The 26,368-nt window shown below is 38.7% G+C and overlaps 1 protein-coding gene across 1 annotated transcript in view; it reads right to left on the bottom strand.

Annotated features, from left to right (window-relative positions):
• LOC145674695 (uncharacterized) overlaps nucleotides 1–14,903 on the bottom strand; it is a 79,839-nt gene extending 64,936 nt beyond the window's left edge. Inside the window, exon 1 of the mRNA XM_081744937.1 lies at nucleotides 14,831–14,903. The gene's annotated coding sequence lies outside the window, so the exon portion shown is untranslated. The remainder of the gene's footprint in view (nucleotides 1–14,830) is intronic.
• Between the last annotated feature and the right edge of the window lie 11,465 nt (nucleotides 14,904–26,368).

The raw sequence follows: 26,368 nt of genomic DNA, 5'->3' as shown, positions 1-26,368 counted from the left end.
AATCAGTTGTAAAATTTTCAATGTTTTATGTGAACTAGATACAAAATATAACCTATTTCATAAATATATTGATATCACTAGCTGTATTACGGTTACCACAGTCGTTGTGTCCGAAGTTTCGTGTATATATATCTGTGGACATTGTGCGAATTGCAAGGGGGATAAGGGGGAAATCCGCTAGGGAATACTGGATGTATGCTATAGCCAAAGGGGATTTCCGAATAATCCTCCTTGCAATTCGCACTCTGTCCACAGATATAGACACGAATCGTCAAGAATTTTTTTTTTATTTAACGACTTTACGAAATAGGTTATATTTGTATCTAGTTCACATGAAACATTGAAAAGTTTTACAACTGATTTAAAAATTCCTATTGATTCATGCATTATAAACATATGGTGAATTAATATTTTACTTGTAGTTATAAATGACTACTTTATTGTTAAAAGCAAAAACAAGTAGACTCGAGCGGGAATCGAACTCGCAATCCTTTACGCGTGAATCTTGAATGCTCCACACTCCGCAACACCGTCACTTGGCAAGTTTAGGCGTCGTATCATATATTGGGCGAGTCGAAACTTAAAGACGCATTTTCTAGGCTATTTCTGGTTATTGCGCTCTCCCAGTTTATAATATTAACACTTTAAATATGCACTACTACCTCGCGAAAGTTCATTTAACAAAGTATGCTTTTACCTTGTAAGATATAGTCATCTCAAGGTAAGTAAATAGAAACAAATGCCAAAAAAAAAAAAAAAAAAGAGACCCTAAAAGTAAAATATAGACATATTCACCACTGTTCAGAGGATGCTATATACAATGCAGTAAGCAGAGTGTGTCGGTGGGTCGTAGTGAGTCTGTAGGTTATGGTGGATCGCTGGTTTATGGTGGGTCACGGTGGGTGATAGATTGCAGTGGATCACATCCTGTTGACCCACGACCCACTAACCGACTTACACATCTAACCCACATGTCTCACTTGACACAAGACCCACTTCAATTCTGGTGAGAGGTTTCCAATTCAGCATGGGAGAGAAAATATAGGCTTTGTTAAATCCGAGACGAGACGAGACAAAGCGTCTGTCTCGTCTCGTTTTCCGGCACGAGACGGGACATGTCCTTGTCTGGACTCATCGCGTTTTAAATGTTTCGAAAGCATTCCATAGCCCTCTCTTGTCCGATTATCAATTCTAACTTGTAAACTTCGTTACATTTCGAAGTCGCATGGCTTCCAATTTTACTTCTATTATTATGAGGTTTAAGAAAGAAAATTAGAGGAAAGGAGACGAGATAACAATTTGTCTCGTTTTGGAAACACAAGATGACACTGGGATAGCCACGAGACGAGACACAGGCTTCGTCTCGCATCGCTAAAATGAGACTATTTACATGAGGAGAAGAAACAGGCAATCATATTGTGTCTAGTGCATCATAATAATTTCTTTTCTAAAGTTCTGTTTTCATTTCATTATCACATTATTTCTCGACGTCCGACATCGGATCATGTTTCACTGACCGTCACGGTTCCGGAACTTTAGGTGATAATGCTTGCAATTATCACTTTGATGTTTTATAGTTGTTTGTATTCCGCATTCTCATTATGTAAGCGTCTATTTGTCAACTCGTTGATTTGAATGGAAGCACCTCACTCTCAGTTTCGGGAACATCTCTCTCTTTCTCTTTCTCTCTCTCTTTAAGTTTCAGAGGTGATGATAGACAAAAAGGCAAAATTGCATAGAAATTTTACGGCATTTCTAGCAAGATGGTCTCTGCAATAGACACATTTCTGAAGAAATTTGCCTATCGTAGAGACTCACATGGGCGAAATTCGGGAAAATTTCCAGTTTTTAATATTACCACCCTCTGATTTGTCTAACTTGAAAGCGAGCCATTATCAAACTCGACTCAACTCGAAAGTCGACCTCGAAAACAGCGAGTTCAATTCGAGTCGAGTCAAAGGTAATTTTCTTGAGTTGAGTTCCGAGCCAAGTCGCTGTTTTCGAGGTCGACTTTCGAGTTGAGTCGAGTTTGATAATGGCTCGCTCGGTCGTTCAGCTCGTTTTAACTCGTTTTGAAATAATGGCCTGATTAGACTGGAAAGCAAAACCATGAGAAATGTAAGCAGTAATGTGGAATACTTTTAGTGTTGCTCACAACAGGGGTTCATCTCGTCTCGTAATTTTAGTGCGTCTCGTGGGGCAATTTTAGTGTATCTCGTCTCGTCTAGATAACGAGAGGACAAGAGTTTCTTTTTAATTATTACGAGACAGCCTCAAATGTCGTAATCACCAATATAAGTATATACTATAGTTCTTAAAATCAAGGCTGAGACCTGCACGGTCGAATTCTTGAGCCCAAGCAGAAGACCAACCCGGGTAGTGATATTAACCGGCTCGGCTCGTATCAACTGAGCGAACAGCTCGAGTCGGCTCGGTTGGGATGAGCCATCGACTCGGCTCAATTGAGCCAATGGCTCGAACTCTCTCGGTTGGGATGGGTCACCTACTCGGCTCATGTGAACCGGTTCGAGCCAACTAAGTTGAAACTAGTCCATTGGCACGGTTCGACTCAGCTCAATTATGCCGATGGCTCAAATCGGCTCGGTTGGGTGACCTGTTGGCTCGGCTCACTTCTCGGTTCGGTTCGGTAGTGAATGAACTATAAGCCGAGCCTCTCGAGCCGTTGAGAAGCCTAAACCCGGTCCCAGCTCTTTTGAACATGTTTGGCTGAAGCCTAAAACTTTTAACAATTTTTGGCTCGAGCACGAATACTTGCCCCTTCGGAACTCAAACCCAGAACGTGACCGATGTCCTTCCCTCCTGAAGACTTCTCGACGACTGAGATCGACAGTAAATTAGCTTTTACTATTCAGATACAAACCGCATATCTTTTAAAGAATATACAAGGTGTTGATATAATAATAATAATAATAATAATAATAATAATAATAATAATAATAATAATAATAATAATAATAATAATAATAATAATAATAATAATAATAATGGCATTAAAAGTTTTAAACTTGCCCTAGAATTTGGCAAAATTTATTTAAAAATAGAGATTACGGGGAAAGGGTTCCGTACCTTCAAGACACACCTCCGCAACTACCAAAATTTTAAACTAGATTGTTCCACTGAAGTTTCATGTAGAAAGTATTCTACTGTATGTTTTAAGGAAAATAACTGTAGTAAAAATAACTGAATATCACGCAACAGTAAGGCATATAATATACTAATTTTTAGGATATGCAGAGGTAAATATAAAAGCTTTGCAGAGGTAATTTCTTCGTCATTATCACCTCTTTTTCGTCGAGTCGTATTATAGCCAAGAGCAAAGAGCTTAGAATTAGTAAAACTAAGACAGAATATTTAGATTGTCCTTTTAGAAAAAAATGTAATCGACAATATAATACGACTCGACGAAAAAGAGGTGACAATGACGAAGAAATTCAAGTATTCAGGATAAAAAGTGAAATGAAATCTTTAAGTTTTATTTTCCCCTTCTTTGGAACTTAGGAACTTTTCCGAGGAGTCCGGACCCGGTGGACACCCCGTGGGTACGTCTCTCCACTTGGCTATATTTTGAATTATACTGCAAACAGTTGTATTTTAGTTTCCCCGTTTAGTTCATCGATAGCATCAACAGAAAGAAAATAGTATATATATATATATATATATATATATATATATAGAGAGAGAGAGAGAGAGAGAGAGAGAGAGAGAGAGATAAATAGACACACAGAGGGAGAGAGAAGAAGTATTTTGCTCCCTTCTCGCACCTGTGCTGCGTCAAAGCTAAACCAAGCCTCTTTGCAAAACGTATTCACCAGCCTAACATAAACACAAGCCTCTTACTTGCTAACGTAGAAACGTGGTCGAGAGGTGTAAGGCATGTGGATATAGTATTTTTAATAACCATGAGTATGGGTTCGAACCCCTCCACTTTTTTTTTTTTTTTTTTTTTTTTTTTTTGCAGCTACGTCGGAACGTTCAATGTTTGTTCTTTAGTAATTGTAAATGGCGTTTACATTCAAAATAAGCGGAATTTTGGTGGCATTTGTTCGGATATTCTTTTCTTTCGAAATGAAGACAAGAATAAAAGCAATACGCAGACAACAAGTATTATCAGTACTAAACATTACCAATAGTAATTGCTACGAAAGACTAAATACGACTTCTTTTACCATCTCTCATGAGCTGTATGTATTATTAACAAAAATTTTAAAAAATGTCCTTGAAGGGGATTCGAACTGGCGTCTTTTGCATTTGTAAGCCAGCACCTTAACCACTACACCAAGATCATGCCGTAGTAAACTTTTAGTTGTCGGCGTATTTGTTGTATTTGTGTTTTATGTTACCACTTCGAAAATTTTTACTCTTTTTTCTAAGTTTAACTGCTGTTTCTGGCTTTCTGTTTCGGTGTCGTCCTTTATTTGCACTATGCACTATTCGTATTCACAGCTTGTGCCCTTCTCCAATGTCTTATTCAGATTAAACTTTTCTTTTTGCCCCTCAGTAAACATTTGATTGATTTAATTCTCATACTCTCCACGGATGGAGCGCAGGAATGCCAGACTCGAAAAATAGGTGTACATTTACTTTCCTGACAGATAATACAAGACCTTGTGTAACACTAAATTCGTATGTCCGATATTTACAAGATTTCAGCAGTAGCCTGCTTGTTTCTTTTCTACGTTTCATTTACAACCCTGCCTGTATGTTGTGTTCATTCAGCATATTATTCAACCACAATGGGACTATGAAATTGAGGGACTAGCGGAATAGCGGAATAGTGCATGACGATGCTGGTGTGTGTGTGAGCAAACGGTACCCAGATTATATCAAGCAAGATACCCGCAAGAAAAAACACCGCGTCATTCCATGTTTGCCAATGTATTTGCACGGCTACTCCGAAGTTGTCTGTACTACCTTATGTGTCCGAAGATGGTGCTCCAAGGATTCCAAGGTCTCTTTGGAAGAACATATACCAGTAGCAGTAAGCACAAGAGCTCGAGGAGCAAATCATGTCACTGTATGTTAAATATTAGGAGAACAGCTGTTAAGTGCGTATCGTTTATTACAAAGGCAACGAAGAAAGCCTTTTCACCCACCACCTTCAAACATCGATATGTCACGTAAGATGTACCTGGAAAAACAAAAATAGTCCTCGTCAATATCAATGATCTTCTGCAAACGTTCTGGAAGGCTATGGATTCCATCGCGTTAGAACGTGGTAGGCCGTGAAGAGAGGAAGGTATCAAGTGCATTTTGCAACTCTACTAGGGATTTGAACTGGCACCATCTAAGGTGATTGTCCAAGGAATGGAACAGGTAATAATCGGACAGTACAATGTCCGGGTGTATGGCGGATGCAATAATGTTTCCTTTCCAAAGCGTAGAATGGTGTCCCGGGTCATCCTAGTGAAGTGGGGCTTAGCATTGTCCTCTAACAGGAGGATTACTTTAAAATTAAAATGTTCTGGATCCAGAGTTTTGAGTTTTTCTTGAAGACGGCTTAACTGGTGAGAGTACAGAATTGCATTAACGTTCTGGCCAGCTGGTAGGAGTTACCGATGCACGATTCCGCGAGCAGTCCACCAAAACACAGGAGGGCCTTCTTCCTGTCCAGTGCTGGTTTCGGCTGTTTTGAAAACGGCTCATGGGATGCTAACCAATGGTGAAGCTTGGCACAGGACCCACTTCTCGTCACATGTCAACACCCTGTCCATAAATGGCTTCTTCCGCAGGCGAGACAGCAAAGAAACACAGGTTGCCTTCTGAAACGGAGTCAAATCATGTGGGGCCCATCAAGCCAACTTGTAGTGCTTCCCAAGTTGATGGAGGTGCGGCCGAATAGTATATCCACTTACATTGAATTGTAGTCCCAGTTCCTCATACGTCTGGCCACTTTTCAACTCAATTACTGCCTGAAGATCTTCATTTTATTCATGTGTTGGTCGTCCCGCAGATGGTGCGTCTTCTACTGTTTCGTCACCGTTCTTATACTTGTTAAACCACCGCTGCACTGTTCGCGTAGTCACAACAACCTCACCAAAGGCGTTGCATATCTTTCGCTACGCTACAGCTTTATTTGAACCCAGTTTGAACTTGTATGGCATACACACCCTTTTGACGCTCTGCGGAAGTACCATGTTCACTCTGTCCTTACGCAAATTCACTGTGTAACTGACCTGCCACAACCAGGTAGTATGTTGGATATGCCTACACTAACAACTGATTTTTGCCTTTTCTCCATTCGCAATCAACTCACTGTGTGAGGGTCAATTGAACACAGACCTCCACAAAAAGCGACAGAACTTTCTTGGTTGCCTTTAGAAAAGTACAACCTCTATTAGACAATGATTACGATAAACATGTGAACTCCTGTGAGTAGTTCTATCGAGTGTGTGAGCAGGATCCAACGCATATACTTTTTAGTGATGAAGCGTGCTTTACAAATATATTGTCTTCAATAGCTGAAATAGTCATGTATTAAGGGGAGAGTTCTCATCGTTATGCTTGGCAAAACGTCTTACAAGAATTCTTGGAAGAGACTCAGCTAGAGTTTCAACAGCCCATTTGCTTTCAACATGACGGAGCCCTGTCCCATTTCCCACATAACTTGCAGGAATGCCTGAGCCGTATTTTTCTGGAGCAATGGATAGGACGAGGTTGTCCCGTGTGATGGCCTGCTCGTTCACCTGACCTAAACCCATTATAGTGTTTTCCGTGGTGGCTTATGAAACCTCTGATCTAGGAAAACCTGTAGTGTCTGATAAAGAGCTAGTTGCAAGAACTGTTGCCGCTAGCCATAATATCAGGAAGGCACAGCATATCTTAACATTTTTGGGGACTAATTGCGTTGCCGTTGCAATGCCTGTAATGACGTCGGAGGGCGGCGTTTTGAACAACTTCTTTAGTGGTGTCTATAAAGCTATTTCTTACATATGTAGTGGCGTTCTCATTTAATTGCGATTGTTATTCATTGTATCATTATTATAGAAACATGCACAGTTGACACAATGATCCCTGTCAAGGTTTACGTTTTGCATACTTTGGACAAACCGTTACATCCAGGCATGTCTGTCAATCCCTTAGAACTGCGAAATCGCTTTCTTTGCCATCACAACGTTACTGACAAATGCATTTTAATAGTTTTTTGCTGAGTTGAGTTGATTTTGAGTTTAACGTCCTTTTCAGCAGCGAGGCTATATGAGACGGGACCTACTGATTAACGTGGAATCCGAACCACATAAGCTCCCGCCGGAAATCGAATCACGTCAAAGGCGCGTACGCTAACCGCTTAGCCACGAAGGAGCTCGTTAATAGCTTTTGCTTGACGTCATCTACCTATATGGTTATTGGCTGTCCTATCCTCTGTTCCTCTTGTTCTATGTAAAATGTGTTGTAATTTGGTTTTCCTACCGTTTTAGGGCCTACCCTAGGTATAGGTAGGTTTCTTACTGCACTCATTATGTTATAGTCCTACAATCTTTCTCGGTAACGATATCAGGCAAATAAGGTCATGGCGTACCCTTGCCTTTGAATAGCTTGTAACACCTAGAAATGGAACTGCTGATCCCTTGATTACAATAGGGTGCGTGATATAATTCATCGCAAATTAATATCACAAACATGTAGGAAACGACGAGAAAAAAATGCGTTTCGCTGCGGTCGCAAACTGGCGAAGGCACGATATTTATTCGGCTCCATTGCTGCTATCATAATGAAACGTGTTTCTTCTTTAATAGGGGCTCCTTTGAAGAAACGTAGCTAACGTTTCCTTTTTACTGTTAGTGGTTTGATTCCCCTTTAGGACACTCGGTCGAGTACTTTTCGGGCCATATAGCCTGAATGAAGTGTTTCCTAGGCTTTCCTGACTCACACTACACTAATCTGGGATGGTGCCGAACATAAAGATCACAGTCTGATCCCTTCCTTCCCCATTATTATTATTATTATTATTTTCAGATAGTGTGATCGGAAAAGGCCGTAGTTCCTCATACATGACGGACTAATATGGAAAATATGCCAAAAAATTTAGAATTATTCCCAAATGTTATCCATTTGACTACTATTTGTTTTATCACATAAGATTACTTGTTGTCCATCTGTGCTCCTTTTTGCTGTTTCTGCTTTATATAATACTAACTGACATTTCAATTCTTCCCACAGGGAGAATAGATTTATGACATATATTTGAATCTCTTTCCCTTAGAATATGGATTTCAATGAAAGCGTAATGAAAATAATATAGAACATATTCTACTCTACTTAATTTCAATGAAGCGTATATAAAATTCTTTACTTGGGGACAGATATAAAAGCTCTCTATCCTCACAAAAAGGACCTTAATGAAACTGATATAATTTAAAATTCCAGGTAGAATGAGTAGTATCTTCCAAAAGTCATTTCAAACAAGTTTGATATTTTACCAAATCCCCAAAACTATGAATTCGACAAAATTTAATTCATTTTTGGCATTTTATTTTTCACCTCCCCCCACATCCAATGTCGATAGGAATGAACTTGGACTTAAGCGTCATTGAGAACGTCACCACTAATTTCAACCCAACCCGAAAACTATGCATTGCACATTAATATCGGTCGTTTACTCTTTCCAAATCCCACTTCTTAAGGTGCCTTTCTACTAAAGTACTATTTTCCGATTGAAAGTTAAATGACTACCAATTTTGGCCAAAATTGTTCCAGATCTTCCGGAGTTACGCTGGAATATACATTCGTACACACACACCCAAATATTTATAGTTGTGCCATCAACGTCGTAGGTGTTGCCCCTGTAAATATCCAATGCAGCTGGCATCCTTATTCATGCCTTAACTTGGGATTAAATGTCATTGCGATTGCAACCTAATAGCTTGATGAACCCAAACTATGGATTCGTCTCTAATTTTAGTCATTTCAGACATTTTACTTTTCGCCCCTTCTAACCCCCATGCAGTTGATTATGGATTTCATGCTAACATCGGTCATTTTATATTATTCTTTCATGTCACTATTCCCACGTACCAGAGGTACTAATGAGGATTTTCTTGGACTTAAACGGCACCCTAAGTATTGCTGTTCATCTCAGCAACTAAGGGGCCAGCGATGGCTCAGGTGTAGAGTCTTTACCTCTGGTGTGTGGGGTCCCAGATTCTATCCCAACTCCGCCGAGTGGACTTTGTGGTGTACAAACACCGTGTACGTGTTTTCTCGGGGCTCTCCAGTTTTCTCCCATTTTATTTATTCCACCATTGCTTTCATTTTTCATCATCACCGTCTGCTTTAACCTAGACGGGATAATCGTGGGACATACAACTGGAAGATTTTATTTTATTTTCTCAGCAACTTCAAAAATTATGAACTCTACGCTAATGTTGGTTGTTTCCAATAATTTTATATGTTACCCACTTCCACTTTTCCTAGGTGTGCTAGGAATATTATCCTTACTGGAGGATTAACTGCTTAGGAGGTCATCGGAACTACTATCAATCAACTTAAGGACCCTGAAATCTACGGAGTCGACACTAATACCGTTCATTTTCAATTATTTTAAATGCCAGAATTCATCCCCTAGGTGCTAATGGAGGCTGAACTTTACTTTAAATGGTATCTGGAGATTCAGTCTTTACACACGCGACGTCTTAGACAGTAATGTCGGTCTTTTTTTTACCTTTTTATATCTGCCCCTCGAATTCACCCTAGAAGGGTTAAGGGAGTGTTGCTACCATTCCGGGCGGAACTTGAACTTTAACGGCATCATATCAACCACCAGTTAATTCAGCGACGCTGAAAACTAATGATTCAACACTAATATCCGAAAATTTCGATGGTTTTATGTGTCACCATTTCACCCACTTGCGTACTAATGGAGGCTTAAATCGGATGTGAACAGGATCGGAAGTATCACTCTTTTTTGTAACTATGGATTCAACACTAATATCGCTGGCATTCGATCACTTCGTATGTCTCCGCCGTGGTTTTGTACTTGCCAGGAGCAGACCTTGGTATATATCAATCTTCTTTCTTTATTTGTCTCTCTCTCTCTCGATATACAGTGAAACCTCTACTAACGGACACCTCTATAAAGCGGACACCTCCCGTAACGGACATATTTTGTAATCCCCAAACACTGTAATAGGATAAAAACATATTGACAAACCTCTCTAAAGCGGACACTCTCTAGTACGGACACGGACAGTCTTTTCTGTGTTTTATAGGTATTATTTACCTCCGTACTACGGACACTTTCTCTAGAAACCAGTTGAAAAGTACTGTAAAAATACAGCTTTAGTAATTCATACATGTGTCACCAAGGAAGTATTGCGACAACATTTTGCCTCCTCAATTGTCTGCTCAATAACACAGATGAAGCTTCTCCGTTTAACAACACTCTCCTGTTTTTTTTTTTTTTTTTTTTTTTTTTTTTTTTGCTTGCATTCCACTCCCACCCAAGCTGTTTTATATACAAAAGTGATTGGCAGTCGCCCGCCTTTTGGGGTGACACATCATTCTGCTGTCCCACTGGATCCTCTAACCAAGGAGAAGAAATTTTCGTTATTTTTTGCCTGCCGGTACGCATATTGTCTCAAAAAAGAAACTAATGGAGTGTAATTAACCCACAGATTAAAGCAACATACTGAAAACCTACTAAGTAATGATAAATGTAGAGTGCAGAGAACTACTACATATTATTTGCATGTTGTGCCTAGAACATAAAGTATTGGATGGCGAAGGATAATGCAGGTACAGTAACATTTTGGTAATATTCGTGAATACATGATTCATGCATTTTTTTTCTAATTGCATATTGCCCTATTTATTAATTTACGTAAGAAAATATCCCCTTTAAGACGGACACCTCTCTATAGCGGACAATTTTTGATTCCCCACGGCTGTCCGCTTTAGAGAGGTTTCACTGTATATATTACGTATTATATATATATATATATATATATATATATATATATATATATATATATATATATATATATATATATATATATATATAGACACAGAGAGAGAGAGAGAGATAAAGAAAGAAAGAAGATTGATCAAGACGCTCTTGTTATTGAGAGACAGATATTCTCAAGCCAAACATATAGAGTTGGATGTCAATTATGCTAAACATATAGAGTTGGATGTCAATTAAGCTAAACATACAGTGTTGGATGTCAATTATTACGCTTAGCTCAATAACCGAACAGCATACGGCATAAGATGAAATTTTCACGGTGATTGCTATGATGCTGAAGGAACAAGTTGATTCAAGATCGATTAAAGTTATTGCGATTGATTAACATATAATATTATGTCGAGTTAGCCTATTTGTTAGTATGCTGATGAACAGTTCGTTATTCTTGCGTTCGTTGGTCACGTCTGTACTGTTGGTTGTTGATTTTTTGTTGATTTCATAGATGCTTATGTGTGACTGTTTGTGCTTTGGCTTCCTTAGATGGTCCTGAATCAAACTATGTTATAGCAGCTTTCGACTGGATATTCAATAGTAGCGAAGTTTGTTGCAGAAAATAAACAGTAATCTAAAATGAAATGAAATCTTTAAGTTTTACGTCCCACGATTATGCCGGTTAGGCTAAAGGAGACGGTGATGATGAGAGATGAGTGAAATGAAGAAAGTGGGAGGAAACGGGAGAACCCCGAGAAAACCCACGAGCACGGTGTTTGTCCACCACAAAGTTCACTTGGCGGGAGCAGGGTTTGAACCCGGGACCCCAAGCACCAGAGGTGAACGCTCTACCACAGAGCCACCGCGCCCCCTAAACAGTAATCTAATCTACAAGGATAAGTCAATAGGTAAATGCCACATTTCTCTATTTCTTTTCATGTCCGCTCACCAGGCGTTAGGTGTCACCGTTACCTTCGCCTACTGTAGGTTGCAGATTTATCTTTTCGATGCTTTTTGCGCTGTTGTGAAGTAAAAATGGCAGCTCCACGTTCTATGTACAGTAAAGAAGAACAACGTTCTGTCATCTGTTTTCCGTGGACCTGAAGGTGTGCCCAGAGAGGAATTTCATACAAGTTTTTAGCAAAATACGAGGACAATGTGAAGTGTTTACCAGTGGATTGAACTGTTCAAAAGCGATCGAACGAGGGCGAAGGATGAGTAAAGAGCAAGGCGTTCAGCTACAGCAACAACTGATGACATTATTTAACAAGTTCGTGTCTTGATTCTGAATAACAGATGAGTGACTGTTTTGGAGTGACAATCCATAAGCATATTAGTCGTGGTTTTGCATATGGCATAATGCATAACCAGTTCAACTTTCAAAAAGTCTGTGCGAGATGGGTTCTGAAAAAGAAATAATGAAGAGCACATGCGAAACCGTGTGAGAATCTGTCAGGATCTACTGGATCCTTGTGCTGACGAAGGCGAAGCGTTTCTCAGATAAACCACCACTGGAGATAAAACGTTGATTCATCACTTTGAAGAAGAGGGCAAACGCCACAGCACGAAATTGAAACACCCCGGATCTCCCGTCAAGAAGAAATACAAGATCAACCTTCTGCAGCTAAAGTGATGCTCACAGTGTTTTGGGACTCACAAGAGCTAATCCTGGAACATTACCTGGAAAATGAATCAACAATAAAAAGTAAAAGGTATAGTAATATGCTGGTAGGCAAGTTGAAGTCTGCAATTCGTAATAAACGCAGAGGTCGATTGTTGCATGACAATGCGCGTCCATTTACCGCTGCCCACACCTTTTTATGTCCTCAGACGCTGCGCTTCGACGAATTGGAGAATCATGCACACAGTCCCGATCTCGCTTCGCCGAACTACCATATGTCTGGTCCACTTACAGATGCTCTCAGAGACCATAGACTCAGCTACAGTCAACAGGTGAAAGATCGGTTCATTTGTGGCTTGCTGAGCAACCAAAAACCCTTTTTACAGAGGGTATTGGAAAGCTTGTGAAACAGTGGACCAGGTGCATTGAAAAGTAGGTTCACTATGCTGAAAAATGATATGAATAAAAGCATTGTACTCTTGTGGTAATACATAATAAAAACTGCTTGCGGCTACTTATTGACTTACTGTTTTATAGTAATCAGAGATAATATAGATTTTGTTTCGACATTAATATCATTACTTGGGAGAACTACAACAATTGGACCGGAAGCGACATCCTGAGGAAACAAACTAAAAATAATATTATTTTAGTTGTAAATTCCATGTACCAGTATTAGATCATCTGTCTTGCGCTGGAGTACTTAAAGCTGAATACATTCACGATCACCAAATGGCGAAACCAATATCAGACTTTTAGAATATCAACCATGCATGCGAGAATTGACACTTTCGTATACGAATAGTTGAGTAGTACATAAAGCTTAATACTGCTTATATTCGAACTTAAATTTCACTCCTATTAGCAATTTTATTGAACAAATGGTACTTTCAGTGGTTATAGAGGAAGCTTTATAGCGTACAACGTGTCATCAAAAATATGATGAACAATGTTATTTTTTTAAAAAGTAATAACATGACATGAAATTTGATTTAATTTCCTTCAAACTACTGTCATTGGCTAACAATGCAATTATCCCAATGCTGAATTCATGACTGCAAGCATTTCCGGAAGGCTTCTTTCGGAAAGGCGTTTAGCTTCTCTGTCGTGGCCTTATCAATGGCAGGAATGGTGTTAAAACGTTTTCCTTTAAGCACGATTTTAATTTTTCAGAAGAGCCAGAAGTTGCATTATGTTATATTTTTTCATCCAAAAACTCACTGATCAAAAGCACACGGCGCGTTTTAATGGTGAACAAGGAAGCCATTTACCCATCTAATCGGTAGTTGAAAAGTACTTTCAAATAAAGCTCTCAAATAGTCATTTGCCTGTTTGAGCAAATCATTTGTGCAACTTTTTGCAGGTTTGCATCTTTTCTTTCTTTTTTTTTACGTCGAAGGATGTCTCGAACGTTGCAAATTTTCAACCGACTCCTGCCTTTGAATCGCTCATACCACTTGTAAACAGTCTCCAGTGCCACCGCTTCATCACCATACACTGATTTTGACATGTCGTGAGGTATTTGGCGCTTTTCGTAGCTTAGAACAAAATTTAATGTTGGTGCGCGACAGATCCCTTAACACGTCCTCACTCTTCTGCCTCTGGAAGCCAATTAACATGTCATAACTCATTCAAACTCGACACTGACTATACCAAAGGTTTAGGCTACGGGCCTTAATAGTTAAAATGGATACAACATCGGTATATGGCACTGTACAACAACATTCACCATACTTTTGATCACACCTTGTGTACTGACTCAAATAAACATACAAATAGCCGTGAAAATGGTCCTACATTTGATTTTGTTTACGTATAACTTAGAAATCAAAAGTCTGCTCCGCATAATATTCCACAAGTTTCTTTAAACTGGTCAAGATCTACAACCACTAAAAGTATGATCTAAATCGAATAATTTTGGTTGAATAGAAGCATTATTATTATTATGGACGTTTCAGCGAAAATCAAATTAAAGGTGAAAATAAGAATTAAAAATGTGCATGCATACATATTTTGTACGCCTGAGGCCTTATTTCATATAGGATGAATAAAACACACATGTCATCAACACTGCATCGGATTGCTACAATTTTAAAAACAATTCTGTATTATTAACTTGCAAGACTACGTAGAACGTAACACAAATGTATAATTAAAATTGTTTAGTGTTTAAGAGATTTTCAAGTTTATAAAACAATTTCGTAAGTAATTTGCAATCAAATTGGAGATAAAGAATGCCATTAGGTTAACCAGAGGTCACTATATGGATTAATAATACATGACGTTCTAGTACTCACTTTTTGCCAGTTTACGGAATCGATACACCTATGAAAATATATAGGTAATGTAGCAATAATTTCAAATAGTATATAAGCTTGCTCTATTTATTTACACTATTATACATGTGTGCTATTATGAACATAGAACCATTACAAGAATTGTTCCTGAACAATGAAAATGAATCGAAACAAAGAATAATATTTTCAACAAAGAATAATATATGTCGTAATAATATTTTCATTATAATTAACTATTTTCATAACTCTCTATGTATTTAACAGAAAGAGCTAAATCGTTTAGAAATTTTACAGGGAATTATCAGATATATAGTGTCAATATTTGCAAGTTGTGGTAGAGAATATGTACATATGTCACTCTCGCATAAGATCTCGGCATTATAAATTGATTTGTTTCACCGTCGCACATAATTCAAAAGTGTTCATTGCTAGTATTATTATTAAACTCATTAGGATGATTTTAATAGAAGTACAATTTTAATATATAGGGTGAGACAAAAGTCTTGGGACACCACTTTATTTTGAAACTTGAGATTGTGAATATGAAATTGGTTAATGAGAGATGGACTAGAGGGGAGAACAAATTGTGAGATGGCGACCGAAGTCAACATCCTAAAATCCAGCATATTAAATGCAATACATGACAAATATCAAGCGACATCGATGTGAGCTCAGGAATCCAATAGTGTATTTGTATCTTTCTTATATTGTACGTTTGCATGTTATGAAAACCGAATGCTTTAAATGACTCATTATTACTGACATGAAATATTGCTGCGGGTGGGCTAGAATTACTCTAATCAAGTAACGGAATATAGAACTCATCCGAATGTGCTTAGGAACACAGCCCCAAAGACACTGCAGAGAAATACAAGAGGCAGCACTCACACAGACGTCCAGTATCGCACACCACGGTCGTGTATTTGATCGCGAAATTCCGAAAAACTGACACTGAGCAAGATAAGGGACATAGTGGGCGACCAAAGACAACCACTAACAAAGAGGCGGCTAAAATGGCTTGTGAAAAGTTTTAAAAGCAGTACTCGGTATCTGCAAAGTGGTACAAGCCAATCCTAAATTTCCCTAGTATTGCATACCAATATTTATCATCCTTATGAGGTGCACGTGGAACATAAAATAAACAAGAATAAATCAGATCAAGAGATGGAATACTACACATGGGTTACGAAGTAAACGAACTGGATACTATGTTTGTACGTAGCATATTGCTTGCCGACGAGGCTATTTCTGTTTGTATAGGAAGGTTATTTGGCATAATTGCCAGTATTATAAAGGTAACCAAGAAAGTTCTGTCATTTTTTTGTGAAGGTTTGTGTTCAATTGGCCCTCACACCGGGAATTGAATGTGAACGAAAATAAGGCGAACGTCACTTGTTGGTGTGGGTATACTCAACATACTACCTGGTTGTGGCAGTTCAGTTACACCGTGAACTTGCATAAGGACAGAGTGAACATGGGACCTCCACAGACCGTCATAAGGGCATGTATACTCTATGGGATCAAACTGGGGTCGAACGCCACTGCAGCGGGACCGAAGATATGACAGGCCTTTGGTGAGGTTGTCGTGACTACGCGGACAATGCAGCGATGGTTTAACAAGTTTCAGGATGGTGATGAAGTACTCAAAGACGCACCACTTCCCGGAAGACCAACACATGTACAAAAAGAAAATCTTCAGGCAGCAATTGAGGCGAGCAATGGCCAGACATGTGAGGAACTGGGACTACAATTCATTGTGAGTAAAGAAACCATTCGGCAGAACCTCCATCAACTTAGGAAGCACTACAAGTTGGGTCCCACATGATTTGACACCGGGCCAGAAGACAACGCGAGTAGACACCTGTGTTTCTTTGCTGTCTCATTTGAGAAAGGGGGATTTCTGGACAGGGCGTTGACATGTGATGAGAAGTGGGTCCTGTACGACGCTCCACGGCGCCGTGATCATTGGTTAGCATCCCATAAATCGGTTCCAAAACAGCCGAAACCAGCACTGCAACAGGAGAAGGTCCTCTTGTGTGTTTGGTAGGCTCCTCGCGACATCGTGCATCAGAAATTGCTACCAGCTGGTCAGAGCATCAATACAACTATGTAGTGTAAGCAGTTGATGCGTGTTAAAGAAAAACTCAAAACTCTTGGGTCAGCACTTCTGTATCTCAAAGGAGTCCTCTTGTTACAGGACAACGCTAAGCCCCACGTGACTAGGATGACCCGAGACACCATTCTACGCTTCGGATGGGAAACACTATTGCAACCACTGTACTCCCGTGACATTGAACCGTCAGATTATCACCTGTCCTATTCCTTGGAAAATCACCTTAGAGGACGCCAGTTCAAATCCTTAGTAGAGTTGCAAAATGCACGTGATATCTTCTTCGCTTCACGGTCCACCAAGTTCTACCACGATGGAATCCATGGCCTTCAAGGTCATAGATGCTGATGGGGATAATTTTTGATGTTCCACGAACGTCTCAGGTAACATATTCATGTTAGAAGCTAGTGGGGGAAAAGCAACAGAACTTTCTTGTTTATCTTTATAGTATGAAAGTAATACAAGCTGAGTTGAACAGAGTAAGGAACATAGTCATATAAAGGTAAATGTTCTGTGCGGGATATGAGACACTCGCGTCACTGCTTTATTTTTCTTTGATACTAACTTAGCTCAGCGGATCAACAGTATCTGCCGCTTCTCCAGGAACATGTGTTTCCTTTCATTCTATACCAAGATAGGAACTGTCCTTATTACCTTTGACATGATTAAAACTCTGCCCTGTGCCATTGGTGCTCGTAAATTGATCAATGCGCAAGTCTAAGGAAAGTAGATTGGTTGTTCGGATCCCGTAAAATGGCCGCCCATATAACATGACCCCGCATCTCTTTATTTCTATATAGGAAAAGTAGTTCAAGTGTTAGAGTGTTTACTTCGCATTCGGGAGGTCTTGGGTTCGATTTCCGCTGCCGAATATCCCGATTGTTTCTTTCCAAAGTTTCCTTCAGTCCTACAAGACAAATGTCGGGGTGGTACCTACTAAACAAGCCCTGGCCGATACCTTCCCAAATCCTTTCCATTATTGTTGTTGGTGGTGTTAGATATTCAGTATAAAATGAACTCTGAGCTGTATTTGGTAATTGTTAAATAAATATATAAATATGTAGAGCTTACTAAAACAGATGTAGTATGCTGAGAAATCCAGCTATATAATCCACCTACAGGAACTTATATATAGTATGACTGTGATTACATTAACCGGACATTCCTTTCGTGTGTAGAGGGTCATAATTGACCTAGATACAGGGAAAATGCAAAATACTCAATAAACTACAGAAAATACAAAATGCGGTAGCAGAACGTTTTCAAATTATATGAATCGAACTTCCTCTTAAGCATATACAAGCGACATTCCACAGATATCTGGAAAATTTCCTTACGGAAAAGAGGTACCAGACATACAATTGCAGAAATAGATCCGCACAAAGCTTAGATAGATTCATAAACATCCATAAGGTACGAAAGTGAGTCTCAATACAAGGGTACGGAGGGATATCCACGGACAGCGCAAAAGCATATTGAACAGTAAGAGTCATCGATCTTACCCAAACACGTGTTCAGTGTTTAGTAGTTCAGTGTAGTAAGGTCAGGGAACGAGGTGGCCATTTCACACTACATTGAAAAGGAATTCACGCATTAGGAAAGTGGTGATCGAGGTACTCACGGCCACACGTTCTGTAAGAAGTGCTGAGAGTCATCGCGATGAAAAAGCTTAGGAAACAACCGAACCTTCTATACCAGTGATGGCATGATGTCGTTTTCTAACACCTGCCGATAACCTTCAACGCTAGGGTCCCATCCATGAAGAGCGGACCCACAACGCGAGTCCGAGGCACGGTGGCTCAATTGTAAACCGTTTATCTCTGATTCCCGATTCGATTCCCGAGTAAGTAAATTTGTGATGAACAACACCCTATGTATGAGTTTTTGTCGCGGTGCTCCCGTTTCCTCTAAAATTTACGTTCCACCTATTATTCTAGCATCACTCAATTCCTTTAATCATCCGTCTCTTTTAGCCTGAAGAGGATAATCCTTGGGCATTAAATTGATACATTTCATTTCATTTCTTTTTTCACTATGCGAGTCCACACACGCCACACCATACCATCATCTTGCCGGGAACAACTGCGTTTGCTTCGAATTAACGGGAATTAATATTCGGCCTATACTGCACGTTACGTTCGCTAACCTTGCACCACACGTAAAAGTTAGCATCAGCAAACAAGATGTTAGAGGCGAATGTGGGGTATTGTTGAAGTTGCTATGTGGCCCAGTGAGCAAATTCCAGACGGCGATCTTGATAACTTTCTGTACGGTGTTGGTTAAGTTACAGCCTATAAGGGTGCCACTTATTCACCATGCATAGGATTGAGAAGCGGCAATACTATGTGTGTTTCCGTTAGGGCGTTTACTGAATGATGTTGACACCGCCACAGTTGTTGCCTCGTTTGTTGCAGTGCGTGGTCCGTCAATCTTCTGTCGATCTTCCACATATCCGGTTTCTTGCGAATGCGTTCAGCACTTTGAACATAGTGCCATTACTAATGGGAGTCTTTTCAGGATAACGGCAATTACAATCTCCTGCAGTTACCCGTGTGCTTTGTTCTCCAGAGTTCAGCACGATCGCAACATGCTCTGCTTGTCGACATTCCATCTTCTGGTAGTAAGTCACCCGTAACGATGCAAACAAAGAAATAATCTCAACTTTGTAATGGTTAGTGCTAGAGCACAAGTACAGGTGCCATCAACTTCCAAAAAGAAATGCTATTAAAATGATAAATCACATTCCATGGTTTCTATTTAAAAGAATTGTCTAAAATTCAATATGGTGTAAGTAAGAATGGGCGGACGTAATGGTGATGCGTCCTAAAACATTTTGTCCTTTCCCTATTCCTTCCGTACACTGTTACTTTCGTTATACTTTGCAGTGCTTGCCACTTATTAGGGTGTCTCCACACTTTTTTTATCATCCAGCAGATATCGACAAGCGTTTTATTGAATTCGTATCAGCAGTCTAAATTTGCGTCCTATCTCCTTAGTTAATCCTTAAGTTAATTCGGAAGTGGTATAATCTCCAGAGAACTAATTAATTTCCTCAATTAATTCATGGTTTCAAGGAAAGATAACATCTTCACCAATATTACTCTACTGAAACATGAAGTAGTAAATATTTATTAATTCTTCCGGTTTCCATATTGATTTCCATAGAGTAAAAACTGTAATAGATATCGAGTAGTGATTTCTCACAAATTATTAAGCATCCAAAGAATAGCTTCTATCTTTTGCGTTAACTCTATTTTCGACCAGAATTGTACAAATAATAATTTTATTTATTAGCCTGTTTCATTAGCTTACAAAACACGAAAAAATTCTCATGTGAACAGTACAGAAGTCGATAAAATACATACAATATTATTAGGTAGCAGAACGTATTCACAATATTGTATCTATGCTTCTTTCTAAAATAGAAACCCATAAGTTAAGAGATATCAAGTATATAAACATGATCACTGACATCATAAATAGGCAAGGGCGATCTGGGCGATCGCCCCACCCCCAGAAGACGAAACTTTCTTATTTTGTATATAAATTAGCTGAACCTGCAATCTCTATACAGCGCATCATTCGCATATGAGCATAAATTTCCTTCTCATTCCTCACAACATATGTACTCCCATGCGCAAAAAATATTGCGCGTATACTGTAACTCACAATTTTTCGCAATTATTCCATTTTCCATATGTTTATTGGTAAAATTCAGTTATTAGTACGTGGAGATAATAGAAAGCAATCCATCTAAGGAGATATTTCCAAAAAATATAATAAAATAATAAAAATATAAGCAAAAAACAAAATTATGTTCGGTATGTGTATACTGGCAATAATGTTTTCGAGGGAATTTTTGGAGTAGCACAGCACGATTGCAGAGGGAATAACAAGATTAGTAGGAGAACAGCTGAATCAAGGAACTGGAAATTGGAGCAAAATATTGCATTTATTGGCTTAAATCTAGGGTGTAAATTGTCTGCCAAATATAAATTAGCTTCTGTAAGCAAGATGTTATACAGAAAATATAAACAAAGAGAAAAAACTGTTGTCTTAAGTTTGGAAGTGACATGCTCTATAGCCATGAGCATTTATTTCTTAAGAAAAAGATAGGCAACAAAAGAAAATCTGTGTGGTCAAGTGGGTAGAGTGACGGACTAGTAATTCTTATACTGTTTTGACACCAGATCGAATCCCATCCGGTCCTGTTCAATTTTTTTCTTTACAAAACATTGTAGAAAGTGTATAATTTTTATGTTAATAAAACTGAAACAATACAATTAGGAAATAACTTTTTGTTTCCTCTGATGACGTATTTATTTAGAATTAGTGTACTATTAGTAATACCGATTGCTTTCAGTTTATGGTGTTGTATAGCTTCCTTTATCATCCTCTTTTCTTGAAAAAAAAAATTGTCTCCAATAAAGTATGAAAAATATATATAGTCAGAAACAGACATCTTAGTATCAAACATGATTTATCGTGATGAAATAAACAAGTTTCCCGTTATTAAAAAATAAAACTATAGAAAATCATTGAATTTGGTCTTAAGGTTTTTATTATGCTATATATATTCTTTATAAGACTATACTTTATAAGGCAAGATGAGCGATCATACTCTCAAATTTAGCTAGTGAGTGAAAGATGTTTTCGGCACAAATATTTTACAGGTGTAGGTGCATGAAACACCAATACGCCATGGTCTTCACCATCGTTTATTTCACATTATTATCCGACATATCATAGCAGGTAAAAAGCAGCATCAATCGGCAAGAAGAACTGCAAGTTGTGGTCTTAGTCTGTTTCTGATTAGGGATGCGTTCGAGTCGAGTCGAGTCGCGATTTAAGCCTGTCTCGACTCGACTCGAGAAAATGTTGTCTCGACTCGTGTATCGACTCGAAAATATGTTGCTTTCTCGACTCGTGTCTCGACTCGACAGTCTCTGTCTCGACTCGACTCGAATTCGAGTCGAGACGTCTCGAAATTCGAGTCGAGACAAAATATACGAGTTAAAATATACACACTAGGGTGTATCGAAAAAACTTTTTTTCGAAATCCGGTTACGGCTAGTGCGGATTTTTGGCCAAATGGCATCAATAAAACGTATAAAAAATCTCAACTCGATCAGACAACTCCTTCTGCTGCCGAGTAGAGCCCAAATATTAGAAAAATCAACAAAAGATTCAGTTTTCAACTGATTTTCCAAAAAAAAAAAAATTAAAATATTTTCTATATTTTCCGGTCTTTTAAATTATTGAAATAGCATTGGAAAGGAGAAATAAATACATAAAATAAATTTATTACGGTTATTTCTGTACACCACAAGCATAAAAACCTAGTTAATTATTTGTAAAAATGCATTGATTTTCAGGCGTATCGTACAATTAAATTTTAATATAAAATTATTGAAGTCTCTTGAAGAAAACACTTTAGTGCTATATTCTAAGAGCAGTAATAGTATAAATAATTTGCTCCCAATGCCGTATGCATCTGCTTATCACACTAGATTACCTGCCGCCCACCTCTCCCCGAACGCATCTTCTCTTTTACTTGCCCAGCTGAAAGGATTTGCGTTATCAGTCGCCAGTAGTCAACCAGCTGTGTCGAACGTGATTGTCGCTGCTTGAGTTATTTATTAGTGCTGTAGGAAATTTTAACTAAATAATTTGTTTTCGTGTGAAGTGCAGTATGTAAAAGTGAGAACAGTGTTTCAGTTGTGTTAAGTACTTTTTATTAGGAAGAGAGTGACAGATACGCTGACGTTATGGAATCGACAAGTTTGTTACGATCTGACGTTAGGAATAGCATTATTGGGACCCCCAAGGAATTATGTAGAACACAGCTACCAACCGTTGAAATGTATTGAGACAATACCTATAGGAGCGAGAAGAAAAAATGAGAATTACGGGATCCCGGAAAGAGCCTTCAACAAAGGATCTTCTATCGTCGCCAGGAAGATTGTAGAAATTTGGGATTACGCCTCAATCAGTGGCGAAGAAATTTTCAGTGTCAGAAGGATTGTTGCAATGATATTGAAGTACCATAATATTGTCCGTGACTTGAGAAACTCAGCAAAGTTCGGTTTCCAAACTTCTGCGAAACGAATTGCTGATTTTCAACAGTCTGCCAAAAATATTTAATTTGATATAGCCTTTTGTAAGTGTTCCGATCCTCTTGCCTGCAACTGCGAAAAAGGAAGAAAAGTGCCAGTGCTAGAGGCGTCTTTTCTTCTAGATCGAAGAACCTCAAGTTTGAGGCGTAATCTCAATTTTCTACAGTCTTCCTGGCGACGATAGAAGATAAATCCTTTGTTGAAGGTTCTTTCCGGGATCCCGTAATTCTCCTTCTTTTCTTCTCGCTCCCATAGGTATTGTCTCAATACATTTCAACGGTTGGTAGCTGTGTTCTACATAATTCCTTGGGGGTCCCAATAATGCTATTCCTAACGTCAGATCGTAACAAACTTGTCGATGCCATAACGTCAGCGTATCTGTCACTCTCTTCCTAATAAAAAGTACTTAACACAACTGAAACACTGTTCTCACTTTTACATACTGCACTTCACACGAAAACAAATTATTTAGTTAAAATTTCCTACAGCACTAATAAATAACTCAAGCAGCGACAATCACGTTCGACACAGCTGGTTGACTACTGGCGACTGATAACGCAAATCCTTTCAGCTGGGCAAGTAAAAGAGAAGATGCGTTCGGGGAGAGGTGGGCGGCAGGTAATCTAGTGTGATAAGCAGATGCATACGGCATTGGGAGCAAATTATTTATACTATTACTGCTCTTAGAATTTAGCACTAAAGTGTTTTCTTCAAGAGACTTCAATAATTTTATATTAAAATTTAATTGTACGATACGCCTGAAAATCAATGCATTTTTACAAATAATTAACTAGGTTTTTATGCTTGTGGTGTACAGAAATAACCGTAATAAATTTATTTTATGTATTTATTTCTCCTTTCCAATGCTATTTCAATAATTTAAAAGACCGGAAAATATAGAAAATATTTTAATTTTTTTTTTTTTTTTTTTTGGAAAATCAGTTGAAAACTGAATCTTTTGTTGATTTTTCTAATATTTGGGCTCTACTCGGCAGCAGAAGGAGTTGTCTGATCGAGTTAAGATTTTTTATACTTTTTTTTATTGATGCCATTTGGCCAAAAATCCGCACTAGCCGTAACCGGATTTCGAAAAAAAAATTTTTTCGATACACCCTAATACACACACATCAGTCAGACCGTTATGACTACCTACCTAATTGTTAGTATATCCACCTTTTGGCATGAATAATAACGGCAGCGCGTCTTGGCATGGTCGCAATGTTCCTCGGCGGGTCGCTGGAGAGAGTTGGCACCACATATGCACACACAGGTCATCTAATTCCCGTAAATTCCGGGGAGGGGGTGATGCACCCTCACGTCACGTTCAATCACATCCCAGATGTGATCGATTGGGTTCAGATCCGAAGAGTTTGGGGGCTAGAACATCACTTGGAACTCGCTCCTGTGTTCCTCGAACCACTCCATCACACTCCTGGCCTTGCGACATGGTGCATTATCTTGTCGAAAAATGCCACTACCGATGGGAAACATGGCCGTCATGAAGGGGTGTACGTAGTCTGCAAGCAGCGTGCGATACCTCGGCCGTCATGGTGCCTTGCTCAAGCTCCACTAGACACATAGATGCTCACCTGAATGTTCTCCAGATAATAATTAAGCCGCAGCCAGTTTGTCTCCGTCCCGCAGTACAGATGTCAAGGAGCTGTTTCCTATGAACACTACGGATTCGCACCCTCACATCGTCATGATGAAGATATCGGGATTCATCAGACAATGCAACGCTCTACCATTGTGCCAAGGTCTAGTGGCGATGGTCACGTGTTCATTTTAGTTATAGTTGCCGATGTCGTGGTGTTAACATTCGCCATTGTTAGGAGTGTGTGTTCAGACTAGTGTTGTGAAGGCCTGTGAAAAAAACGGAAATTTTGGGTTAAAAAAACAGTTTTTTACTTTTTTTCCGAGCTGGGGAAAAAACGGAAAATTTGGGTATTATCAGAATCATCATTTAATCACAGAATCATTTTAGTTAATATGTTAAATCAAACCTATATTTCATAGAGATATCTTGATTGTTCTATGTAAAATTCCGGAAATTTTGAAACCATTAGAAAAAATCGTTTGTTCGGAAATATTGGCAAAAACAGGAAAATGTAGTTTAAAAACTATTTGTTAGCCTGATGCTAGTAATCTTACTTGCTGTAACATGTCTGCAACATATACAGTGGGAAGTCGAAAATCCGAACTAATTGGGACCACAGGTATTCGGATTTTCAAATTGTTCGGATTTTCGGAAATGACCAAGAAAATGCCATTTAGGCTTACATACTGTACGGTATGTTCTATCGATACAGTGGTTATTCAGTACATACAGTAATTACAATACCGTACGTAAGGCTACTTACATTTAATGTTTCTGAAGAACTTGCTTGTACTCTAAATAACACTGTTCTTGTAACTCACACTTAAAACTTATAGGCCTAAGAAAAAATAAAAATAAAAATACATGACAATTACATATAAATGAACTTTTGTAAAAACACTGACTTCACATAACGTCGATGGACTCGCTATTGTTTGTTTATCGCTAGCGTTAAGACAAAATGTAAAAAGCTTCTAGGGACCGCATTCGGATTTTTGACGTTAGGATTATCGACGTCCTACTGTATATACAATGTATTTCGCTAACTGAAAAATACTTAAAACAACAGGTTTTAATTCTACTTTACACACACATATACTGCACAAGTGAGTAAATTTGAGCAGCGAGAAATACATTAAGTGAAACTTCCGTTAGTTATTATCACAGACTAGCAGAATATCCATTCTTCGCACGGGGAGAATACGTTTCATTTTGGACACAAAGGGCACCAAAACTGTCACTAATGAACTTGTGGAGCCCCAAAACTATGAATTTGACATTAATATCGATAATTTTCAATTATCTTTACATGTCACAATCCTTCTTAGAGTACTAATGGGGCTGAAGTTGTGGATTTAAACGGCAGCTTCTGCTCATCTCAGCGAGTGTGGATTCGAGGCCATTTTCGATCATGTATATATATATATATATATATATATATATATACACAGAGGCGGATCCAAGGGTGCTATAGCCCCCCGTTCACACTCAAGTATACACTGCATAAAATGGGCTTCAATCCTGCTTTACACTGGATAAAACTGCAAACTATGGTTTAGCCCCTCCCTTGATCATATCCTGAATCCGCCACTATATATATATATATATATATATATATATATATATATATATATATATACTGTATATAATGCTCAAAAAAATTAGGGGTTCAGCTGAAATATCACACAAGACCTTAAGATAGTGTATGAATAAGC

This window comes from Thermobia domestica, chromosome 17 (assembly GCF_964235325.1).
Source record: "Thermobia domestica chromosome 17, izTheDome1.hap1.1, whole genome shotgun sequence".
NCBI classification, from domain to species: Eukaryota; Metazoa; Arthropoda; class Insecta; order Zygentoma; family Lepismatidae; genus Thermobia; species Thermobia domestica.
This window is presented reverse-complemented; position numbering and strand designations above follow the sequence as displayed.